This window comes from Macaca thibetana, chromosome 10, assembly GCF_024542745.1.
Source record: "Macaca thibetana thibetana isolate TM-01 chromosome 10, ASM2454274v1, whole genome shotgun sequence".
Lineage (NCBI taxonomy): Eukaryota > Metazoa > Chordata > Mammalia > Primates > Cercopithecidae > Macaca > Macaca thibetana.
This window is the reverse complement of record NC_065587.1, coordinates 52,342,970-52,366,199: the sequence shown is the minus strand read 5'-3', so window position 1 is coordinate 52,366,199 and position 23,230 is coordinate 52,342,970. Positions and strand designations below refer to the sequence as shown.

At 40.4% G+C, this 23,230-nt stretch overlaps 1 protein-coding gene across 6 annotated transcripts in view; it reads left to right on the top strand.

The window, feature by feature from the left end:
• NCOA3 (nuclear receptor coactivator 3) overlaps positions 1 to 23,230 on the top strand; it is a 158,288-nt gene that overhangs the window by 75,911 nt on the left and 59,147 nt on the right. For 3 of the 6 annotated variants that reach the window (XM_050745123.1, XM_050745129.1, XM_050745126.1), the window contains exon 2: positions 10,780 to 10,858. The gene's annotated coding sequence lies outside the window, so the exon portion shown is untranslated. Of the gene's footprint in view, positions 1 to 10,779; positions 10,859 to 17,310; positions 17,472 to 18,982; positions 19,071 to 23,230 lie in introns of all 6 variants that reach the window. The other 3 variants (XM_050745124.1, XM_050745125.1, XM_050745128.1) reach the window with 3 other exon arrangements.

Below are 23,230 nucleotides of genomic sequence, written 5' to 3'. Positions count from 1 at the left end.
AACATGGAAGATCACTGATCACAGGCTGGGCACGGTGGCTCACACCTGTTATCCTAGCACTTTAGGAGGCTGAGGTGGGTAGATCACCTGAGGTCAGGAATTCAAGACCAGCCTGACCAACATGGTGAAACCCTGTCTCTACTACAAAAATTAGCCAGGTGTGCTGGCAGGTGCCTATAACCCCAGCCACTGGGGAGGCTGAGGCAGGAGAATTGCTTGAACCCGGGAAGTGGAGGTTGCAGTGTGAGCTGAGAGCCGGCCACTGCACTCCAGCCTGGGTGACAGAGCGAGACTCTTGTCTCCAAAAAAAAAAAAGGAAGGCCGGGTGTGGTGGCTCACGCCTGTAGCCTCAGCTCTGGGAGGCCGAGGTGGGCGGATCATGAGGTCAGGAGATCGAGACCATCATGGTTAACACGGTCAAACCCGTCTCTACTAAAAATACAACAATTAGCCGGGCGTGGTGGCAGGCGCTTGTAATCCCAGCTACTCCTGCTGAGGCAGGAGAATGGCGTGAACCCGGGAGGTGGAGCTTGCAGTGAGCTCCACTGCACTCCAGCCTGGGTGACAGAGCAAGACTCAGTCCCAAAAAAAAAAAAAAAAAAATCACTGATCACACATCACTGTAACAGATATAATAATAATGAAAAACCTTCTTGAGATAATACGAGAATCAACAAAATGTAAGGGAGGCATACAAAGTGAGCAAATGCTGTTGGAAAATTGGCACCAGTAGACTTATCTGAAGCAGGGCTGCCACAAACCTCAATTTGTAAAAAGTACAATATCTGTAAAGCACAATAAAATGAGGTATGCCTGTAGGGACCAGGAAAAATTGAAGAAAAATTCATTCCTCTTCACTGCCTCACAGGTGTCTTGGGGAGAGGGAGTATGAAAAACTAATTTAATTTTACCCTTTGTCTTTCAGGTTTGTCCTATTTCAAAAGAGCATGTGATGGGATCTTTTTGAAGTGCCTTTCTTAGCCACACCTAGCGATTAGATTATCTGAATTCAGGGACTTCTCACAGTATGTTTTTACTTTGTTGCCTTCCTTTTCTTTAAAAATGATTTAAGAAGTCCTTTGCACATACAGAATGCTCCTTAGCCATTAAATAACAACCCTTTTCCTGCCAGTCATTGACCTCCAAAATTCAAGTGGTCAGTTTGTTTGAACTTGAGCATCTAACATCATTTGTTCAGTTTTTTTGTTGAAATTACTGAATCAAACTTCAAAAAAAGGGTGGGGAGCACAACAGAGTGACAAAATTATATTATTAAGTTGTGTAGAAAATAGAAACAACAAATTTGAACATACAGACAAGATAAAAAGGCCACATTTTGCATTTGTCATACAACCATTAAAAATACAGCAGTGCCTTGCTGCTTCTCTGTCTCTGTGGAATATCATGGTTAAAGTATAACCCCCATTTGGTGCGTAGGAAAAAGGCACACAAAATTAATTTAATGTTTCTAAGATTACATATATAAAATTACAAGGAACATGTAGATTTCCTGACTATACCTGGTATTTTATCAATGAATTGAAATGTGTAAACAACCTCAGAGTACAACAAAGTAATTACTATGGTTTCCTAGCTCTGCATTGTAGCTAGTTAATAAATTATTAATTATTAATTATTCAGGGAAGTGGTTTTTTCTAGTTGCTACTATGTATATTTTGATTTTTTAGCATAGAGGCATAGTAATGTTTGTATTAATGTTGGTGAAATGAAAATTTAAACTGAATTTCAGAACAAAACTTTATCAAATATTTTCCAATATAGGCTTTTGTGTTTTAAGTTTCTACCTTCATTAACTTTTATGCCACCCTTGGTTTTTGAAATTTGAATCTGATTCTGTTTTCTTCAAGGGCCTGTATCTTCCTTTGTATACGCTTTGCATAACAAGTACAGGTCATGCTTAGCATTGTGTTGAATGTTGAGTTTATTTCAGTGTAAACTGAATGCTTTAGCGTAAACTCAGCATTCAACACAATGTCTGGCATTAAATGATTTGCATAGTATTATGTAAAATGTTCTTGTACATTGTAGCAGTGAGGATATCTGATACAATTTTGACATTAGCATTATATATTTAATTACATTTCTATTTTTAAGTATTAAGGAATGGAAATATTTTAATGTTAATATACTAGGAACTCTGGGATCTTCCCCAACCTCCCCACTCCCCCCAGTAGCTGCTGCTGGAGATGGAATCCTATCTGAGTGTTAATAATAATGCCATCACCCATTCCCTTCCCCCAGCCTTATGCTAGAGCCTAGTTTGCCTGCAGCTGCAGTGCTAGGCATCTTTCAGGAAGTGACCTTGGCTTGTATTAATCAAATTCAGAACACACAAAAAAGCTTCTTGCTAACATGCTGACTTGATGTAAAATTTTATCGCATCCATTTTCCTTCAAAATGAGGCCATTTTGTAAAAAGATATACAGAAAACCCCTAATTTAATATATATCTATATATACATATATGGAAAGCTTTTGCAAGCCATGTTGAAAAAACAACTAGGTCTGTTTTAAAGTAGACTTTTTATTGCCAAATATGCATAAACTTTAAATCACGAAGGCTTGGAAATTGTTACTAGAAAATTTCTTCTTTTAATGCTGAATTAAGAAAAAACTATCAGCATCGAGTTTATTTACTATCTTAACTGACATTATATTGCTTTATAAACTTTAAACACTGAAGTTATTTTGGAACCCTTCAGCAGTTGTATTAAGTAACACACTTCTGTATATTTGCTTACTTTCCTGTATTCAGAAAGAACGGGGGTCTTACTTTGCTGGTTTGGATAAGAACTAATATCTTACATGAAATCGTTTTCTTAGGCAATGATGGTGCCTACAGGGTATTCTAAACGTAAAGGTAAATTTAAGTCGATGAGTCCATTAAAATTCAACTGCCTATTGTGTCAGAGAGAGAAATATTGCTAACTACAAATTCACAGTGTGTTCATTAGGATTTGACTAATCATTTTGATAGGAGAGCAGTTAATACAGCGATTTCACTTTTATCCTGTGGTGCTTCAAAGGCATCTAGTTTTTAAATGTAGTCTGGTTAAGGTGTATGTAGTAGAGGTTTTCATTTTAACCTTGCTCAATGTTAAATATAGAGTGTTGAAAATATTATTTAATGGATTAGTTTATTGGTTTCTGCATTTTGAAGAAATTTACATAAATAGGGAGCAGTTGTACCTATGCCAAATGGTTCACTCCTGAGTTTATCATATAGTTACTCCCAGGTAATGAAATAGAAGAAAAAAAATTTAAACCTTAGGAGCTCTGCCTATTTTTCTGTGGATCCACATTATGAAAAGGATAGAGGAACATCGCATGTGTATAGTAGTGGTTTGAGGAGAGGGTAGGGAATCTATGCAAATAAGAAAATTGGGGTATAGGCGAATCCTTAAGTTAGATGTCTTATCTGAGTTACTTTTAAAGCATTTACTGGATACACAACCAGTATTATCTTTTACCATCCTATAAATTGTTCGTAGAATTGCAGCCTCATGGAGGAAAATCCATCTTCTTTACCTGCCTCAATTCATTCTTTGTCTTGATACTAGCATTAATAATTGGTTTGTTAGATACTACAGGATAAACTCAGATTTTAAGAAGAAAGAAGATAATTACTTGATCGTTTCTCCCCTCAAACACCTGTGTAAAATATGTTGTCTTGAATAAAATTGTCACCTTGAACTTATGTTCTTTGCCTTCTCCACTCCCCTGCCCTTAAAAAAAAGAAAAAGAAGGGAAAGCCTTATAAGAAAAGGAAAATGTGCAATCCTGGTAGCCAATGAGTTAATGTTCATTTGTAGCCGGAGGGGTCAGCATGCAGCCTGTGTTTCCTGATTGGCTGCTAAAAGGTGAAATTGAAACCACTGTAAACTTTTGACCCTGTAGCAATTCTTGTGGAACGCCTTCCACTGGTGGAGCCCAGAGCTTTGCTCACTTCCCCACCCAACCCTCCCACCCTCTTTCCTGTATTTATTTTGTGTGATCCTGCAGCACTGCATGCAGTTTTTCCAAAGTGGCGGGGAGAGAGAGGCAGAACAAGCACAAGCAAGCAGCTTGCTTGCATGCCTGTTTTGGTAACTCTTGGTAACTTCAACTCAGCCAAAGATACCGGGCCTGTTATACTAATCTGCCAACCAGATTTTTAAGTTTTCTCCTTAATCTAAAGCGAATTAAATAAAATTTAGGCTAGTTTAGTGCCATAGTTCATCAGTGGATAGTATCGTTGTATAAGCAAAAATATGTGGTGTGATTTCCTGGATGTGTTGAATTAAAAATAAGTTTTCAGTATTAACTACCTTTAAATACCCCATTTATGTTTCCTGTATCCCTATGTAATTTTTACACAAATGGCCATTTCATAGAAGTTTTTTTCTCCTTTGCCTTTTATTATAAAGAAACTCAAATGGCATTTTGGTTATGACAACTCTGGATATAATTGCAGAAATTGTACAATTAATACCTCCCCCTTTGGCTGAGATAAATGGTTTTGGATTTTTCTTGCTTTCACATGTAAATAGTGCTTAACACAACAACCCCATGAAAAAGGCAGGGTAGCTTTTCTCTATTCTTTCCTTATGCTTTCATGGGACTCGGGTCTTTTTAATTATTCCTTTTATCCATGGTGTCTAGCACAATGTGGCACATGGATGCTTAGCAGATGCTTACTGAGTGAACATAGTTTTCATTTTAGGAACTTTAGTGTCTGTTTATACCTGCTTCCCTTTTCCTAATTAATTGATGGCAGTGACCGTGATTTACTTAATTTCCAAGTGTCAGTGCAGTGCCTGACATCTAATAGATACACTGCAAGCGTTTAATTGAAATCAAATTAAAGTCTAACACAAGATCATTTCAAGAAGCAGGACTTTACAAAATCTAGGTTTTCAGAAGCCAAGGCGTCTGTTTTCACTGTGTTATTGTGAATTTTCAGGCTGATTCGGTATAGAACTAAATGTTTAATTTATTAAATATGTAGAATAAATTATAAGTCAGCTTGATTCTTTCTAGTATATATCTCAAGATACGTGATAATACCTGTCCTTATTTTACTAGACATGCATATGCTGTAATTTGAAATAATTCCTTGTCCCCCACTCCCTTATCAAGAAGATTATAGTATTTAAAAAAGATTGTAATAAATGTCTTACCAATGTTCTCCTGGGAAGCAAATACATTTTTACTTAATTGAACATAGAATAATGGACTAAGTAATGGGAAAAAAAAATTCTTTTTTTTTTTTTTTTTTGAGACGGAGTCTCGCTGTGTCTCCCAGGCTGGAGTGCAGTGGCGTGATCTCGGCTCACTGCAAGCTCCGCCTCCCGGGTTCACGCCATTCTCCCGCCTCAGCCTCCCAAGTAGCTGAGACTACAGGTGCCCGCCACCACGCCCGGCTAGTTTTTTGTATTTTTAGTAGAGACGGGGTTTCACCATGTTAGCCAGGATAGTCTCGATCTCCTGACCTCGTGATCCACCCACCTCGGCCTCCCAAAGTGCTGGGATTACAGGCTTGAGAAAAAAATTCTTAAACTGAGTTAAGTTTATGTATTTCAAAAAATGTGGTCCATTTTATATAACTTTATTATTATTTTTTAAGACAGAGTCTTGCTCTGTTGCCCAGGCTGAAGTGCAGTGGCACGATCTCAGCTCACTGCAGCCTCTGCCTACCAGGTTCAAGCGATTTTCCTGCTTCAGCCTCCTGAGTAGCTGGAACTACAGGCACCTGCCGCCAGACCCAGCTATTTTTAGTAGAGGTGGGGTTTAGCCATGTTGGCCAGGCTGGTCTTGAACTCCTGACCTCAGGTGATCTGCCCACCTTGGCCTCCCAAAGTGCTAGGATTACAGGCATGAGCCACTGCACCCAGCCCCGTTTTATATAACTTGAAATGTTCATATGATTTTCAACTTGCATTTGGTCTTTTCCTTTCATTATAGCTATAGATTAGCTGTAGTTGATTGTTACTAGTGAAAGCTGTGGTCAGAGTTTTGATCGAAGATATTTATCAGTTGATAAATAATCCCAATCGCAAAAGTGTTGGATTTTGATGTTAAATTTAACGCTAATATTATGCAATCTTTAACCTGAAATTCATTTGGTGAACCAGTCTACTCTGTAGTACTTTGAAGATTATTGGGCAACAGCTGACTTTTCCCAATGACAGTGGTTCCCCTTTTCTATGATTTTAGGGAAGTGAGGAAGGTGATCCTGGGAGCAGTGCCAGCAGGAGCTTGGAAAGAACAATGGGTTTAATATGATTGTGGAATCCTTGCCCCTTTCCATGTTCAACAGTAAAAGAAAAACATGTTTATAATATTCAGTGGCTGCTTTTTGCCCTGTTGGTGTTTCCAAGCATTATATATTACATAGTTTGGATTTTCCTGTGTATCAACTCCTCTCCCCCAGTTTTATTCTTTGTTCTGGCCTTGAGGCACATCTTCTCAGACTAGCTATTAACAAGGCTTAATTTGATGTTTGATTTCCCCCCATGTCCTTTTAGGTCTCTGGTGATGAAGGTTTAAAATAAAACAAAAACCTAAAACTAAAACAGGGGCCGTGTTGTCCAAGATGGACTCAGACTCCTGAGCTCAAGCAATCCTCCTGCCTCAGCCTCCTAAGTAGCTGGCATTACAGGTGTGCGCTGCCATGCCTGGCCTGGTGATGCAGGTTTTGGTAATGTAGATCTCATCAGTAAACTGTTAATTCTACTAGAAAATTTAATGTCTCTGTCACCTTCTCAGATATCTAATGTTTCTGGAACTTGTCACATTTAGTTTTATGTCAGTATGATTTGGTTTTTGTATGTGTGATTGACTAAAATCTGAATTGTGAAAAGGGATAATCTTGTTTTTGATAAAGAAAAAAAAATACTGTCCTAAGAAATCTGCTAGGATTGTTGCATTTGCAGAATCTTTTTTCCAGACAAGTTTAACTCACCAGCAAGTTTACTAATAGTTCCATACTTACAGGATCCTGGTATATAGTAGTACACCTTTCCAGGTTCCTGGTAGGCAAGCCAATCATTGTTCTGTGACTATTTGCCAATCTCTCTGGTTTAACTATACACTTCCTCGGAGGGGAGAATTTTGTACCTGGCTTGTCTTTATGTTAGTGAACTGAACTGGGTCTCTTTTCCTGTGTATGCAACGGAAAGCTGAACACTGAGCACCAAGTTTTTGTAGGAAGAAAAGTTTATTGCAAGGCTGCTGTGTAAGGAGACAGGTGTTGGCCTCAAATCTGCCTTTCTGAGCTAGAGTTTGGGTGCAGGTTTTATATTTGGAGAGTAATGAGGTGTGATCTGAGTGGATCCTGCCGTGGGGTGATGTCAAGGCTTGATTTGGTTGGATCTTCTGTCTTGCCATGTGGTGTCTGCTCTCATTCATTCGCTGTTCTTCAGTTTGATCATTTAGATTCCACCCATGGTTGCATTCTTGGTTCATTTGGGCATGCTGACTTTACATGATCTTCCACCTGGGAGTCCAGCAGTTAAAATTTGGGTCCAAGGGTGCAGATTGGCAGGGTCAGCTTTCCTTTGAGAAGTGTGAAAACCAGCACTGTAACACTGGAGTATTAATCTAGGCCCTCTCATCACCTTCTGCACTAGGCAGCAGTAATTGTTTCCTAGGTCTATTATTATTATTATTATTATTTTTAATTTTATTTATTTATTTTGAAACGGCGTCTCTCTCTGTCGCCCAGGCTGGAGTGCAGTGGCACAATCTCGGCTCACTGCAAGCTCTGCCTCCGGGGTTCACGCCATTCTCCTGCCTCAGCCTCCCGAGTAGCTGGGACTACAGGCGCCCGCCACCGCGCCTGGCTATCCCAGGTCCATTATGCTACTAGATACTTTCTGACTCAAATTCCTTTCCTGGCCTGCCATGGTGGCTCATGCCTGTAATCCCAGCACTTTGGAAAGCTAAGGTGGGCAGATTGCTTGAGTTCAGGAGTTTGATACCAGCCTGGCCAATGTAGTGAAACCCTTTCTCTGCAAAAATTAGCTGGGCATGGTGGCATGCACCTATAATCCCAGATACTCGGGAGGCTGAGGTAGGAGAATCGTTTAACCTGGGAGGCAGAGATTGCAGTGAACTGGGATCATGCCACTGCACTCCAGCCTGTGCAACAGAGTGAAACTCCATCCTCCACCCCCATCTCCCCCAAAAATCTTTTCCTTATCCCACCTCTCTTGTTCCTTAGGTGCTAACCCCACTCCATGACCTTCCTTCCTCTTTCCTAATTAAGGAAAAAACAGAACCATTTTAGAAGTGAAACCTGATTTAAAACAGGGCCAGAAGATCTTAGAAGTGCTTTACAGAAGTTCTGCCTACCTTTTCTCCCTTCATCTTACACGAATTAAATTGGATAACATAAAAATTTAAGTTAAAAAAACATCACATTCGATCGGGAATGGTGGCTCACACCTGTAATCCCAACACTTTTGGAGGCTGAGGCAGACAGATCACTTGAGCTCAGGAGTTCGAGGCCAGCCTGGGCAACATGGTGAAACCCTGTCTCTACAAAAAATATAAAAATTAGCTGGGTATGATGGTGTGTGCCTGTAGTCCCAGCTCCTTGGGTAGTTGATGTGGGAGTATTGTTTGAGCCTCGGAGGTCGAGGCTGAGATGAGCCATTACCATGCCACCACACTCCAGCCAGCCTGGGCATAGAGTGAGATCCTGTCTAAAAAAGAAAAAGAAGAAAAAAAAGCTACAACTTTGGTGCACAAAATTATTAAAAATATTAATTATATAAAATTACCTTCAGGCTGTGTGTATAAGTAACATAAATGAATTTTATGTTTAGAGTTGGGTTTCTTCTGCTTGCTATCTCAGTATGCATATGCAAATATTTAAAAAATCTGAAAAAAAAAATCCAAGACACTTATGCTTCCAAGCGTTTTGCATAAGGGATAGTCACCCGGCACTACCTAGAGTTCTCTTTTTCCTTTGTGAGCCACATGTAATGTGCCTCCCATTCCTTGCTCACTGATTTTCTCCCCTCTAATTTTAGTTTCAGAAGTACAACAGACCTTTCCATAATGCAGCTAGATTGTGGGTGGCTCTCCCCATACACTGTCTGCAGACTACACTACGTGGAATGGCCATGGCTCTAATATGTATGTTACTTGTAACTTGTGAATATATCATTTTTCCTTTCCCCCATACCAACAGATCTACCAATTCCAGCATGAAAGCTCTTAACTTTAGGCCGTAATTATGGTTGTTATCTTGGTTTGATACCATTGGAATTAGTGGCAATCAGATTGTTGCTTTATTGTTAAATTTGGAAATTCATAAGGTAAAGTGAATGTTCTTACTGGCTCACTTATTTATCGCAGCAGAACCTGCATACCATTTCTTCAAGTGCAAAAGCCTGCTGTTTATATGTTCATGTGTTTTATTGCAGATTATTTTGAAGAACGGTTTCTCATTTCCCCGTTAATATTTTGTTTCGGTGGTCAAAATGCATCCTTTTATACAAGGCAAGAAAACATCTGAGCCGTTCCTCTGGCTCTTGCTTGTTTGCTTTATCCATCCCTCCCTCATCTGATAATTTTTGGACTAGGGCATTGAAACATTTGCTTCTGCCAGGGTATTAATGTTGTCTTTATTCTCTGTTGAGCACTCATTTTGTACAAATGAATACCCCCACAAGGTCAGAGTACCCATCTGTTTTGATCACTTTTCAAGATCTGGTCTCCACCACCTCCATTTTGCATTATCCATTTTTACAGACTGACAGAGTATATATTATATATGCCATGCCTTTTATTTTAATTAATTAATTTTTGAAATGGAGTTTCGCTCTTGTTGTCCAGGCTGGAGTGCAATGGCATGGTCTTGGGTCACTGCAACCTCTGCTTCCCTGGTTCAGGCAATTCTCCTGCCTCAGCCTCCCCGAGTAGCTGGACTACAGGCGCATGCCATCACGCCAAACCAATTTTTTTGTATTTTTAGAAGAGATGGGGTGTCACCATGTTGACTGGACTGGTCTCAAACTCCTGACCTCATGCGATCCACCCACCTCGGCCTCCCAAAGTGCTGGGATTACAGGCATGAGCCACTGTGCCTGGCCCTGACTTTTATTTTTAATTTCTTAATTTCTATTTTTTTGTGTGTGGAGATGGTGTCTTGCTATGTTGCTCAGGCTGATCTTGAACTCCTGGCATCAAGTGGTCCTCCCACCTCAGCCTTTCAAAGTTCTGGGATTATAGGCATGAGCCACTGTGCCTGACCCTATGCTTGACTTTTCAAACAGAAGTAGTGATTTTATGGTACAGTAAGACATCTACTCAAATTTCTAGGAAGAGGTGGTGTACTTGATAGCTTTTGTTTGTTCCGTATGTCCAGGGAAGGGAAAAATGGGAACACCTAATTTTTTTTGAGAAAGAGTCTCGCTCTGTCACCCTGGCTGGAGTGCAGTGGCATAGTCTCAGGTCACTGCAACCTCTGCCTCCCAGGTTCAGGTGATTCTCCTGCTTCAGCCTCCCAAATAGTTGGGATTACAGGCGCATACCACGTCACCTGGCTAATTTCTGTATTTTTAGTAGAGTTGGGGTTTTGCCATGTTGGCCAGGCTAGCCTTGAACTCCTGACCTCAAGTGGTCTGCCTGCCTTGCCTCCCAAAGTGCTGGGATTACAGGCATGAGCCACCATACCTGGCCGGAAGACTTAATTTGTGGGTGACTAATCATAATGCTTAAATGAAGAAAAGACAGAAATTCAATCCCTCTTCTTTTTTTTTGTCCTCAGGATCAAAATACTTGCTGGACGGTGGACTCAGAGACCAATAAAAATAAACTGCTTGGACATCCTTTGACGGGTTAGCCAGGTAATTCAGCTTGACTTTGATTTGATCCTTTGTAATTTTTTGTCTTCAACCTTCTGAAGTTACTACCCTCCTCTTTAATATATGATTTAATTAAAACTTTATGCTTCATGTTTTTCTCTTTAATGATTATTAAATGAATGAGCTTAGAGTACTTGAGTGAATACGTATGTATTTATATACACTTGGCCCTTGAATGAGCTTAGAGTACTTGAGTGAATACATATGTATATATATACACTTGGCCCTTGAACAACTGAGGACTGGGGACACTGATTCAGTAAAAAATGTGCAGAACTTTTGACTCCCCCCAAACTTAACTACTAATAGCCTCCTCTTGCCTAGAAGCCTTGCTGATAATATAAACAGCTGATTAACACATATTTTGTATGTTACATGTATTATATCCTGTATTCCTATAATAAAGTAAGCTAGAGAAAAGAAAATGTTATTAAGAAAATCATGGCCGAGTGCGGTGGCTCATGTTTATAATCCTAGCACTTTGAGAGGCTGAGGTGGTTAGATCACCTGAGTCCAGGAGTTGGAGAACAGTCTGGGCAACACAGCGAAACCCCATCTCTACAGAAAATGCAAAAACTGGCCATAGTGGCCTGTGCCTTAGTCCCTGGCACTAGAGAGACTGAGGTGGGAGGACTGCCTGTGCCCATGAGGTTGAGGCAGCGCCTGAGCTGTGATTGTGCCACTGCACTCTAGCCTGAGCAACAGAATGAAACCCTGTATCCAAAAAGAAATAGAAAAAATGAAGAAAATTGTGAGGAGGCTGGGCATGGTAGCTCACTTATATGCTCACAACTATGATCCCAGCACTTTGGGGGTCGGACGCGGGAGGATCACTTGAGGCCAGGAGTTGGAGACCAGCCTAAACAACATAGCAACATCCCCAGTTCTACAAAACTCACACAGAATTAGCCAGCAAGGTGGTGTGCGCTTGTAGTCCTAGCTACCTTAGGAGGCTGAGGTGGGAGATTGCTTGATCTCAGGAATTTGAAGCTGCTGTCAGCTATGATTGCACCACTACACTTCAGCATGAGCAACAGTATGAAACCTTGTCTCTAGAAAATAAGTTAATAAATAAATAATTAAAAATGAAAGTCATGGCCGGACGTGGTAGCACGTGCCTGTAATCCCAGCACTTTGGGAGGCCAAGGTGGGTGGATCACCTGAGGTTAGGAGTTTGAGACCAGCCTGGCCAACATGGTCATTTTTGTAAAAATACAAAAATTAGCTGGGCGTGGTGGCGTGTGCCTGTAATCCCAGCTACTCGAAAAGCTGAGGCAGGAGAATCACTTGAACCTTGGAGGTGGAGGTTGTAGTGAGCTGAGATCATGCCACTGTACTCCAGCCTGGGCAACAGAGCGAGACTTCATCCCTTAAAAAAAAAAAAAAAAAAAAAAAGGTCATAAGGAAGAGGAAATATATATATTATTCATTAAGTGGATCATGATAAAGGTCTTCATTCTTCTTGTGAGGTTGAGTAGGCTTGAGGAGGAGGAGAAAGAAGAGGAAATGTTGGTCCTACTGTCTTAGGCATGGCAGAAGTAGAGAAAAATCTGCATGTAACAGAACAAGTGCAATTCCAATGTGTCATACAAAGGGTGATGGTATTCGTATATATGTATATACATACATATACAAACATAATTTTGGGGGAAGAGAAGAAATCCTCCCTCCTTATGTGTGAATATTTTAATGGCATTTAGTCAAACATCTGAATTAGCCCCAACTTATATTTACTGTTTCACCTTGTGAAGACAAATTTCCCCAGATTGCTTGTGCGGCAAATAACATTTCATCTAACCCCTTTCTTAACTTTTTTTTTTTTTTTTTTTTTTTTGAGACAGAGTCTCCCTCTGTCACCCAGGCTGGAGTGCAGTGGTGTGATCTCGGCTTACTGCAGCTTCTGCCTCCTGGGCAATTCTCATGCCTCAGCCTCCCAAGTAGCTGGGATTATAGGCGTGCACTGCCACATCCGGCTAAGTTTTGTATTTTTGGTAGAGATGGGATTTCACCATGTTGGCCAGGCTGAAACTCCTGGCCTCAAGTGATATGCCTGCCTTGGCCTAAAGTGCTGGGATTATAGGCGTGAGCCACTGCATCTGCCCCTTTTCTTAACTTCTAATATTATATCAGAATAGGAAAAATGAGAATAGAAAAAGCTGCCTGGTTGCCGAGAAAGCAATCATGCTTTGCTTAGCTAAATTTCTTTTAGTAATCTCGTCATTTTCTTGGTTAGCTAGGTTTGAAATCTGAGTTGTCTTTGAATCCCACCACACTCTGATACATTTGGTAAGCAGGCTTTATCTGGCTTTCTAGTTTCATATGTCCTGTATTTGTTGCACTTTCTGTTCCTAATTTTAGCTTCTGAGGCCAAGACCCCATAATTTCATGAGGGTGTTTGTCCTTGTCTCTACTGCTTCCTTGTCCACTCAAAGTTTTGCTAGATTTTCCTAAATTTATACTTTTAGCCAAGCTTATGTTGTGCTCTAAGTTTTGTGCTACCTTTCCTTGGCTTACAGAAAAAAAAAGTACAAACTCCCTTCTCTGACATTTCCAATGGTACTTTATCTGAGAATCTATCCAAGTTACCAGCCTTAGGTCTTGTAATTTCCCTATGAAATCCCTCAGTTAATTGTGATATATACCCATTCTTCTGAACATAGCAGAGAACTATCTCCACAGATTTCTTTTGTTGTTGTTGTTGTTGTTGAGACAGACTTGCCTTGTTACCCAGCTTGGAGTGCAGTGGTGCAATCTTGTTTCACTGCAACCTCCACTTCCAGGTTCAAGCCTGCCTCAGCCTCCCGAGTAGCTGGGATTACAGGCACCCGCCACCATGCCCAGCTAATTTTGTATTTTTAGTAGAGATGGGGTTTCACCATGTTGGTCAGGCTGGTCTTGAACTCCGACCTTAGGTGATCTACCTGCCTTGGCCTCCTAAAGTGCTGGGATTACAGGTGTGAACCACTGTGCTCGGCCAATTTTTTTTTTTTTTAGTTCCTTTTATTTGGAAGTATACATTTACAAAAGTTGCAAAAATATAGTGTAAAGAACATCTGGATATCCTTTATCCAGACTTACCCACTTGCTTTATTATTTGTATTTGTGCCGTCCTACTCTCTTTTCTCTTTCCATACACATAAACACACAATTTTTTTTTTAACCATTTGAGGGTAAATTACATATGTTATGCTTCTTTCCCCAAATACTTCTGTTGTATTCCTACAAATAGGGTAATTCTTTTATATAACCATGGTACAGTTAATAACTTCATAAATGGGACATTGATGAAATCTATCGCCCATATTCCAGTTTTGTCAGTTGACCTAAGGAAGTCTCTTGTAGCATTTTCTATGCTTCCCGTATAGACTGCAGTCTGGGGTCAGGTTCTGCATTCAGTTATTATTTCTCTTTAGCCTCTTTTTTCCTGGGATATTTTCACAGCCTTTCCTTATCTCTTATGACATTGGCATTTTTGAGAACACAACCCTTCCCTAACCCCCTTACTCTCTTCAATGGAGATGTTCTTCATTTTATGTTGGTCTGAAATTTCCTTGTGATTAGATGAAGATGTTACATATTCTTGGCAGGAATACTACATCGGTAATGTGATACTCTGAGATGGAGTCATATGACGTCCATCTGTCCCTTATTGTGATGCAAATTTTGATCCCTTGGCCAAGGTGTTGCCAGATTTCTCCACTGTATGGTTTTTTCGCCCTCTCTTTTGCCAAGCAGTAAACAGCCTGTGGGGAAACAATGTAGATATTCTGATTCTTTTCACAGTTTCTTCTAGAATTAGCATTCATTGACTCTTGTCTGATCCAGCCTTTTATTGTGATGATTGCAAAATGGTCATTTTTTTCTTTCCAGCATTCCTTTCACATTACCTGTCAGCTCTTGGCTGTATTCCGTAATCAGTAGCCCTATCTATTGGTTATGGATTCATGAATTCCTATTTTTTGAATGGTTTATGATTCACTTACCCTGCTTAATTATTTTAGTGCTCAAATTGTCCTAGAAGTTTGGCCTAGTGAAACTCCTGTAAGTGGGCCGCTGTGTCCTTGTGGGGAATAAAAGTTTTAGAGACCAGGATCTCTCTGAGTGCTAGCTGTCCTCACTAATTCTGGGCTGTTTTCTCATCTTGGCCTTTTTAGTGGATAGAGCTAGAAAATAATATGCATGCTTATACACATACACATACATATACATACTCATACAGTCATCCCTTCGTACCTGAGGGTGACTGGGTCTAAGACCCTTTGTGTGCACCAAAATCTGCTGATGCTCAAGTTCTTTAAACTATCAAGTAGCAATTGTATTTGCATGTAACCCATGTTCAATTTCTTGTATGCTTTAAATCATCTCTAGATTACTTAAAAGAATGTAACAGAGAGTAAATACTGTGTAGGTTATTGTTAAACTGTATTTTTTAATTTGTATTTTATTGTTGTATTGTTTTTTACAATTTATTTTTTGAGTATTTTTGATCAGTGGATGCAGAATCCATGGATACAGAGGGCCGACTGCACAAGTGTTCATTGAAACATTGATATACGTATTTTAGAAATCATGAGTTTATATCAGTATGTACCTCTTTATTCCATGTCTGCAGGGTTCTTTGTACCCCATTTTTTATTTTTATGTCCCTTCTTATTATGTGGTACGTTTACTCATTTGCCTAATCCTCTAATATATCTAAAATAATTTCAGAATTGGTTTTTTCATTTCACTACAATAAACAGACTGAAAATGAGTGGAGCATTTGTCTGTAATTCTTCTCCACCTCCCAATTTTACCCAAGACAGAGAGTAAATAGTTAAAATTTAAATTGCTTGGATTAGCCCTCCATACCCCTTCTCCACCCCACTTTTTTTTTTTTTTTGAGACAGTCTCGCTCTGTTGCTCAGGCTGGAGTGCAGTGGTGCCATCTCGGCTCACTGCAACCTCTGCCTTCTGGGTTCAAGGGATTCTTCTGCCTCAGCCTCCTGAGTAGCTGTGACTACAGGTGCGTGCCACCACACCCAGCTAATTTGTATATCTTTAATAGAGACAGGGTCTCACCACGTTGCCCAGGCTGGTCTCCAACTCCTGATGTCAGGCAATACGCCTGCCTCTGCCTCCCAAGGTGCTGGGATTACAGGAGTGAGCCACCACGCCCGACCTCCTCCCCACTTTTACTTCCCACCTTACTTTCTGTATAATCTAGTTAAGGTATTCATTTGAAACAAAATTAAATTTATTTACTTGTTTGCTTATGCTGCCTCTCATTCTGATTTCTATTTTTGTAATATATAGAATAATAACATGCTTTCAAAAGTCAGAATTATACAAAAGGCATACATTGCTTTTGTATCTCTTCCATGCCATTTTTCTTCAGTTTTCTTAGGTAACAAACGTAAACGTTTTCTGTCTTATCCTTCCTGTTTCTTTTTTTTGATGATATCTGTATGTTTTATTTATTTTTTATACAAAAGATAGCATACTATATATACTCTTTTGCACTTTGCTTTTTCCCCTACTTAACTGATATCTCCTGGAAATAATGCCCTGTCATGCCAAAGAGATCTTTCCCATTCATTTTAATTGTAGTAACATTTACAGAACATAAAATATACCTTTTTTTTAAAAGATAGAGTTTGGCTCTTGTCTCTCAGTCTGGAGTACAGTGGTACAATCTCGGCTCACTGCAACCTCTGCCTCCCGGGTTCAAGGGATTCTCCTGCCTCAGCCTCCCAAGTATCTGGGACTACAAGTGCCCAACACCATGCCCGTCTAATTTGTGTATTTTTTTAGTAGAGACGGGTTTTCACCATGTTGGCCAGGCTGGTTTCAAACTCCTGACCTCAGGTGATCCACCTGCCTTGGCCTCCCAAAGTGTGTGGGTTACAGGTATAAGCCATTGCACCCAGCCAGAGGACCAACTTTTGATTAAATTATAGATATCCAGTTCCAGAGCTATTTGTAAAAAAGATGTTCCTTTTTTCTTGGTTTGCTTTGGTAACTTGATTAATTGACCATATTTGCCAAAGTCTCAGGCCTCTATTCAGTGCCATCCTTATGCCCATATGTGTTGTCTGATTACAGGACTTTATTTATTTATTTATTTATTTGAGACAGAGTCTCGCTCTGTCACTCAGGCTGAAGTGCAGTGGTGCACTGTCAGGTCACTGCAATCTCTGCCTCCCCGGTTCAGGTGTTTCTCCTGCTCCAGCCTCCCGAGTAGCTGGGATTACAGGTGCCTGCTACTATGCCCAGCTAATTTTTTTTTTAAGTAGTGATGGGGTTTTGCCATGTTGTCCAGGTTGGTCTCAAACTCCTGGCTCAGGTGATCACCCTCCTTGACCTCCCAAAGTTCTGGGATTATAGGCATGAGCCACTGTGCCTGGCTGACTTGAACTTTTAATGCCTCTTTTATTTGTTCTTTGATCCCGAAGCTAGGAAGCAAATATAATACCCTGTCTACCAGATTTCACTTGGAATACTTATGAATTTGGATGAAGTCATCTCTTGTCCAGGTTCCCTAAATTTACTGAGTCATTGGCTGCTACTAAGTGACCTTCCATCTGTGAAGCTAGTTCCTGTAAACCAAGAACAGGTACCACGCCCATAGGCATTGACTTCCTGTATAATATACAATCTTTGTTTTCTTTTTAAAAATTTTTTTAATTTATAAGATGTTTATTGAAATTTTTTTGTGGAAGTGAGGCATCACTATATTGCCTAGGCTGGTCTTGAACTCCTGGGCTCAAATAATCCCCCTGCGTTGGTTTCCCAAAGTGTTGGTGCTGGGATTACAGGTATGAGCCACTGTGTCCTGCCCTACTGTCTTTGTTATATTGCTGGACTTGTCATACCATTATATTATAATTATGTGACATTATATCATTATATCCTTCTTAATTATAACACATAGTATATGACCTTGATTGTACAACGATTTGTCCAGTCATTCTGGTAAATTTTATTTACCTTTGTCCTGATGGAATTTGATTAAGCATATGCAAATAACGTTAATAACATGAAAAATAGACTCAATTTTTACTTTATTTTGAGGCGGGGTCTTACTCTCTTGACCTACCTGGAGTGCAGTGGTATAATCGTGGCTCATTGCAATCTTGAATTCCTGGGCTCAAGCAGTCCTGCCTCAGCCTCCTGAGTAGCTAGGACTACAGGCATGCACCACCACACTCAAATGCCATTTAAAAATTTTCCTACAAAAACATAACATATTAAATTGTGAGCTAGAGGTAGATGAAGAAGAAAGGAAAAGGGCTTCCTCATATAGCCATCAGAAAACAGAATATTAAAAAATAACACCAGCTTGGGCAATATAGTGAGACCCCATCTCTACAAAAATAAAAAATAAAAACATTAACTGGGCATGGTGGCACATGCCTGTGGTCCCAGCTGCTGGGGAAGCTGAGGTGGGAGGATCGCTTGACCCTGGGAGGCTGATGCCTCAGTGAGCCGTGATTGCATCATCGCACTCCCTCCTGGGCAAGAGACCAAGACCCTGCCTCAAAACAAAGCAAAAAACGGCTGGGCATGGTGGCTCGCGCCTGTAATCCCAGCACTTTGGGAGGCTGAGGCAGGTGGATCACCTGAGGTCAGGAGTTCAAGACCAGCCTCACCAACATGGTGAAATCCCTCTCTACTAAAAACATAAAAATTAGCCGGGGATGGTGGCGGGTGCCTGTAATCCCAGCTACTGGGGAGGCTGAGGCACAAGAATCACTTGAACCCGGGAGGCAGAGGCTGCAGTGAGTTGAGATCTCACCATTGCACTCCAGCCTGGGAAATAGAGTAAGATTGTGTCTCAAGACAAAAAACAAAAAATCAAAAGAAAAAAACCGTAGTGTGAAACAAATCACTGGTTAAATTTCTCTCACTAGTTCATTTAGTCCTGTGCAGTTAATTCTGTTTTTCTTAGTCTTATTCTGTAGTCACTTTTAAGTTGTCTGCTTAGATGTATAAGATACCCAGACATTTTGTCCTTTAGTATAGTTTTAAAACTTAAAAATGTTAGCTCAGTAATTCATTGTCCAGAGTGTTTCATAAATTATCAATATTTAAAGGTACTTTGATTTGTATAGTCTTTTCCATGAGAATCTTCGACTGTCCTTTGAAGACAAATTATAGCATACGCGTCCTCAAAGGAAGACAGAGAGTAGCAGAAGCCGTCACCCATTTGACAGTAAGACATTTCTGGTACTCTTCCTTCATCTTTATAGATGTGCATTTTCATCTGATGCCCCTTTCCCTTTGGCCTGAAGGATATAATTTCATTTCCAGAATTGTTTATCACTAATTGTCTCAACTTTTATTTATCTGAAAATGTCTCTCTTTCACTCTATTTTTGAAGGTTTGGTTCACTGGATAGAAAATTCTGGGTTGATGATTTTTTTATTTCAGCAGTTTAAAGATGTTGTTCTGTTGTGTTGTAACCACCCCCCCCGCCCCTTTTTTTGAAGAGGTGATTTTTAATCTTGTTCTCAGTATGTGTGGTCTTTTTTTGTTGTGGATGCTTTTAAGATTTTCTTTTTATGTTTGGTTTAAAATAGTTTGACTATGTATTTAGGTCTAGTTTTCTTTGTATTTATCCTGCATGGTATTCTTTGAGCTTCTTGGATTTGTAAATTTGTGTTTTCATCAAATACGGAAAGTTTTGGCCATTCTTCAAGTACTTTTTCTGCTTCAATTTAATTCTCCTTCCTCTGGGACTCCAATCATACTTGTTAGACCATTTGATTTGCTTTTTTTTTTGACGTGGAGTTTCGTTCTTGTTCCCCGGGCTGGAGTTGCAATGGTGCTCTCTCAGCTCACTGCAACCTCTGCCTCATGGGTTCAAGTGATTCTCCTGCCTCAGCCTCCTGAGTAGCTGGGATTACAGGTGCTTGCCACCACACCTGGCTAATTTTTTTTTTGTATTTTTAGTAGAGATGGGGTTTAGCCATGTTGGCCAGGCTGATCTTGAACCCCTGACCTCAGGTGATCCCCCTGCCTCAGCCTCCCAGAGTGCTTGGATTAGAAGTGTGAGCCACCATGCCCAGCCAACCATTTGATATTTTTATGAGTCCTTAAAGTTCTACCCATTTTTCTTCAGTCTTTTTTCTTTCTCTTCTTCAAATTGGATAATTCTTTTGATATCCCTTCAAGTTCAGTGACTTTCTCTGCCAACTCAATTTCTAAGCACTATTCAACAGTGAAATACTTTTACCTCTTGTTTCATTCTTACAGCCCTGTGTTGGGGTTGATAGAGGCTTCAGAAAAGGTAACAGGTTTATTAAAGTTATATACCTAGTTTGTGGCAAAACTGAAATTAGAACCTAACTCGATTATTTACAAACTACAGACCATTTTCTTTCCATAATTCAGTGAACTTTATCTTCTAATAAGTTGCTGTCATTTAAAATGTTCATACTGTTACTGGTGTGAGTGGTGGTCCTGGTAGGGGATGCTACTTAATTAACAACATTGTCGAATTGCAGAAAATTGAAGTTCTTCTCATTTAAAAAATGGGTTTCAGTTGAAGAATTTAAGTATCCTGAAGTCAGTAATACCTTGAACTAACTTTTTAGATGACATTCCTCCAGCAGTGAAAGTATGTCTGTGGTTACCCAACAGAAAAATTTAATTCTAATGACAGACTGTTTTTTTGAGACAGAGTTTTGCTCTTGTTGCCCAAGCTGGAGTGCAACGGTGTGATCTCCTCTCACTACAACCTCTGCCTCCCAGGTTCAAGCGATTTTCCTGCCTCAGCCTCCCAAGTAGCTGGGTTTACAGGCGCCTGCCACCATGTCCCTGCCAATTTTTTGTATTTTGTAGAGATGGGGTTTTACCATGTTGGCCAGACTGGTTTTGACCTCCTGACCTCAGGTGATCCACCCACCTTGGCCTCTCAAAGTGCTGGGACTACAGGCATGAGTCACTGCACCCGGCCACCACAGATGGCCACCACAGACGTTTTAAAATCAAGACTTTGGAATCCCAGACTGCAGTATCATTCATTGTCTTGGAAATTAACTCTTTGGAGTACCTCCTCTTGAGTTGATGGATTTAACTTCCTGACAAATTTTAAAACCAGTTTTTGTGTCATGTTAGTTAAAATAAGAACATTACAAAGTTTGGTAAAGGAATGAAAGCATTACTAAGCCAGGATAATTATCAAGTGCCTTTATATAAACATTTTCCTAAAATTCTAATTTCTAAAGTTCTGTTATAACCTTATTAGAGAATTAGTATGGAAAAAGAATTACTGGCATAAGAATGACATTGTTAGTTGTAATAACTGTATTTATATTTCTCCTTCAGTTTATTTTGAAATTAAATTTCTAAAGTTTAAAGATAAACATTTTAATTATAAATTCTGCATTCATGCCTTCTAATTAAAATATGAACCAAAATAATAGAAATCTTATAAAGCAATGATTGCTTAAAAACTAAACAACTTAAGTGAATTGTTTTTAGGTTTGTATTGTCTTATGTATAAAAATCAACATTTGTTAATTTTGCCTTGGATATAACACCTCTCATATTTAAAGCCAGAAAACACATGTTGCCAGATGGGAACTAGAAAGAGTAGTAGTCTTATCTTGGCATCATTTTCTTCATAATGACCAGTTCACTTGTTTTACACATAATCTCAGGTTCTTTCCAGCTTTAGTTTTCTACGATTGATGTATCAGATTCTACATTACAGAACCTTTTAGTTATCTGGTAACTGCTACTACACCACTCAAGATGCATGATAACCAGTCAGATAGAAGATGAAAGTCTTGGCTGGGCACAGTGGCTTGTGCCTGTAATCCTAGCACTTTGGGAATCCTAGGTGGGCAGATCACTTGAGGTCAGGAGTTCGAAACCGGCTTGGCTAACATGGTGAGACCCCGTCTCTACTAAAAATACAAAAAAATTAGCCTGGAGTGTTGGCAGCCACCTGTAATCCCAGCTACTCAGGAGGCTGAGGCAGGAGAATCGCTTGAAACCTGGGAGGCGGAGTTTGCAGTGAGTGGAGATTGTGTCACTGCACTCCAAGCTGGGCAACAGAAGGAGACTCTGTCTCAAAAAAAAAAAAAAAAAAAAAAAAAAAAAGATAAAAGTCTTTATAACATGATGATATTGCTGGGCACGGTGGCTCATGCCTGTAATCCCAGCACTTTGGAAGGCTGAGGCGGGCAGAACACCTGACTTTTTTTTGAGACAGAGTTTTGCTGTTGTCGCCCAGTCTGGAGCGCAGTGGTGCGATCTCAGCTCACTGCAACCTCTGCCTTCGGAATTCAAGCGATTCTCCTGCCTCAGCTTCCTGAGTAGCTGGGATTACAGGCGCCTGCCACCACACCTGGGTAATTTTTGTATTTTTAGTAGATTAAGGATTTTGCCATGCTGGCCAGGCTGGTCTTGATCTCCTGACCTCAGGCAATCCGCCTGCCTCAGCCTCCCGAAGTGATGGGATTACAGGCGTGAGCCACCACACCCGGCCTTTAAACTGACTTATTTTAGGCCGGGCGCGGTGACTCATGCCTGTAATACCAGCACTTTGGGAGGCCGAGACGGGCGGATCACGAGGTCAGGAGATCGAGACCATCCTGGTTAACACGATGAAGCCCCGTCTCTACTAAAATACAAAAAAAAAAAATTAGCCGGGCAGGGGGCGGGCGCCTGTAGTCCCAGCTACTTGGAGGCTGAGGCAGGAGAATGGAGTGAACCCGGGAGGCAGAGCTTGCAGTGAGCTCCAGCCTGGGAGACAGAGCGAGACTCCGCCTCAAAAAAAAAAAAACACAAAAAAACTGACTTATTTTAATTTTAATTTTAATTTTATTTTAAGACCGAGTCTCACTGTGTTGCCCTAGTTGGAGTGCAGTGGCGCCATCTTGGCTCACAGCAACCTCCGCCTGCCAGGTTCAAGGGATTCTCCTGCTTCAACTTCCTGAGTAGCTGGGACTACAGGCGCATACCACCATGCCCAGCTAATTTTTTATCTTTAGTAGAGACGGTGTTTCACCATGTTGGCCAGGCTGGTCTCAAACTCCTGACCTCAGGTGGTCTGCCTGCCTTGGCCTCCCAAAGCGTGCTGGGGTTACAGGAGTGAGCCACCACGTCCGGCCTTAAAATGATTTTTTAAAGGAGATGTCTATAGGGATAGATCAAGAATCTACAGTCCTTGGCTGGCGATTACTTGCAAAGGACCGTGATTTATAACTGTTTGAAAATTTTTTAGACTGGTGGGAGCTTCCAGTTGGTGTGGCTGGAAAACAGTGATTTATTGTTGGGAAGTCCAGTAAGGCCAGTTCTATCCAAACTGTTAGAATAGCTGTAAGTGATGTGACTTTACTGAGATTCCATGAAAAAAGTAAA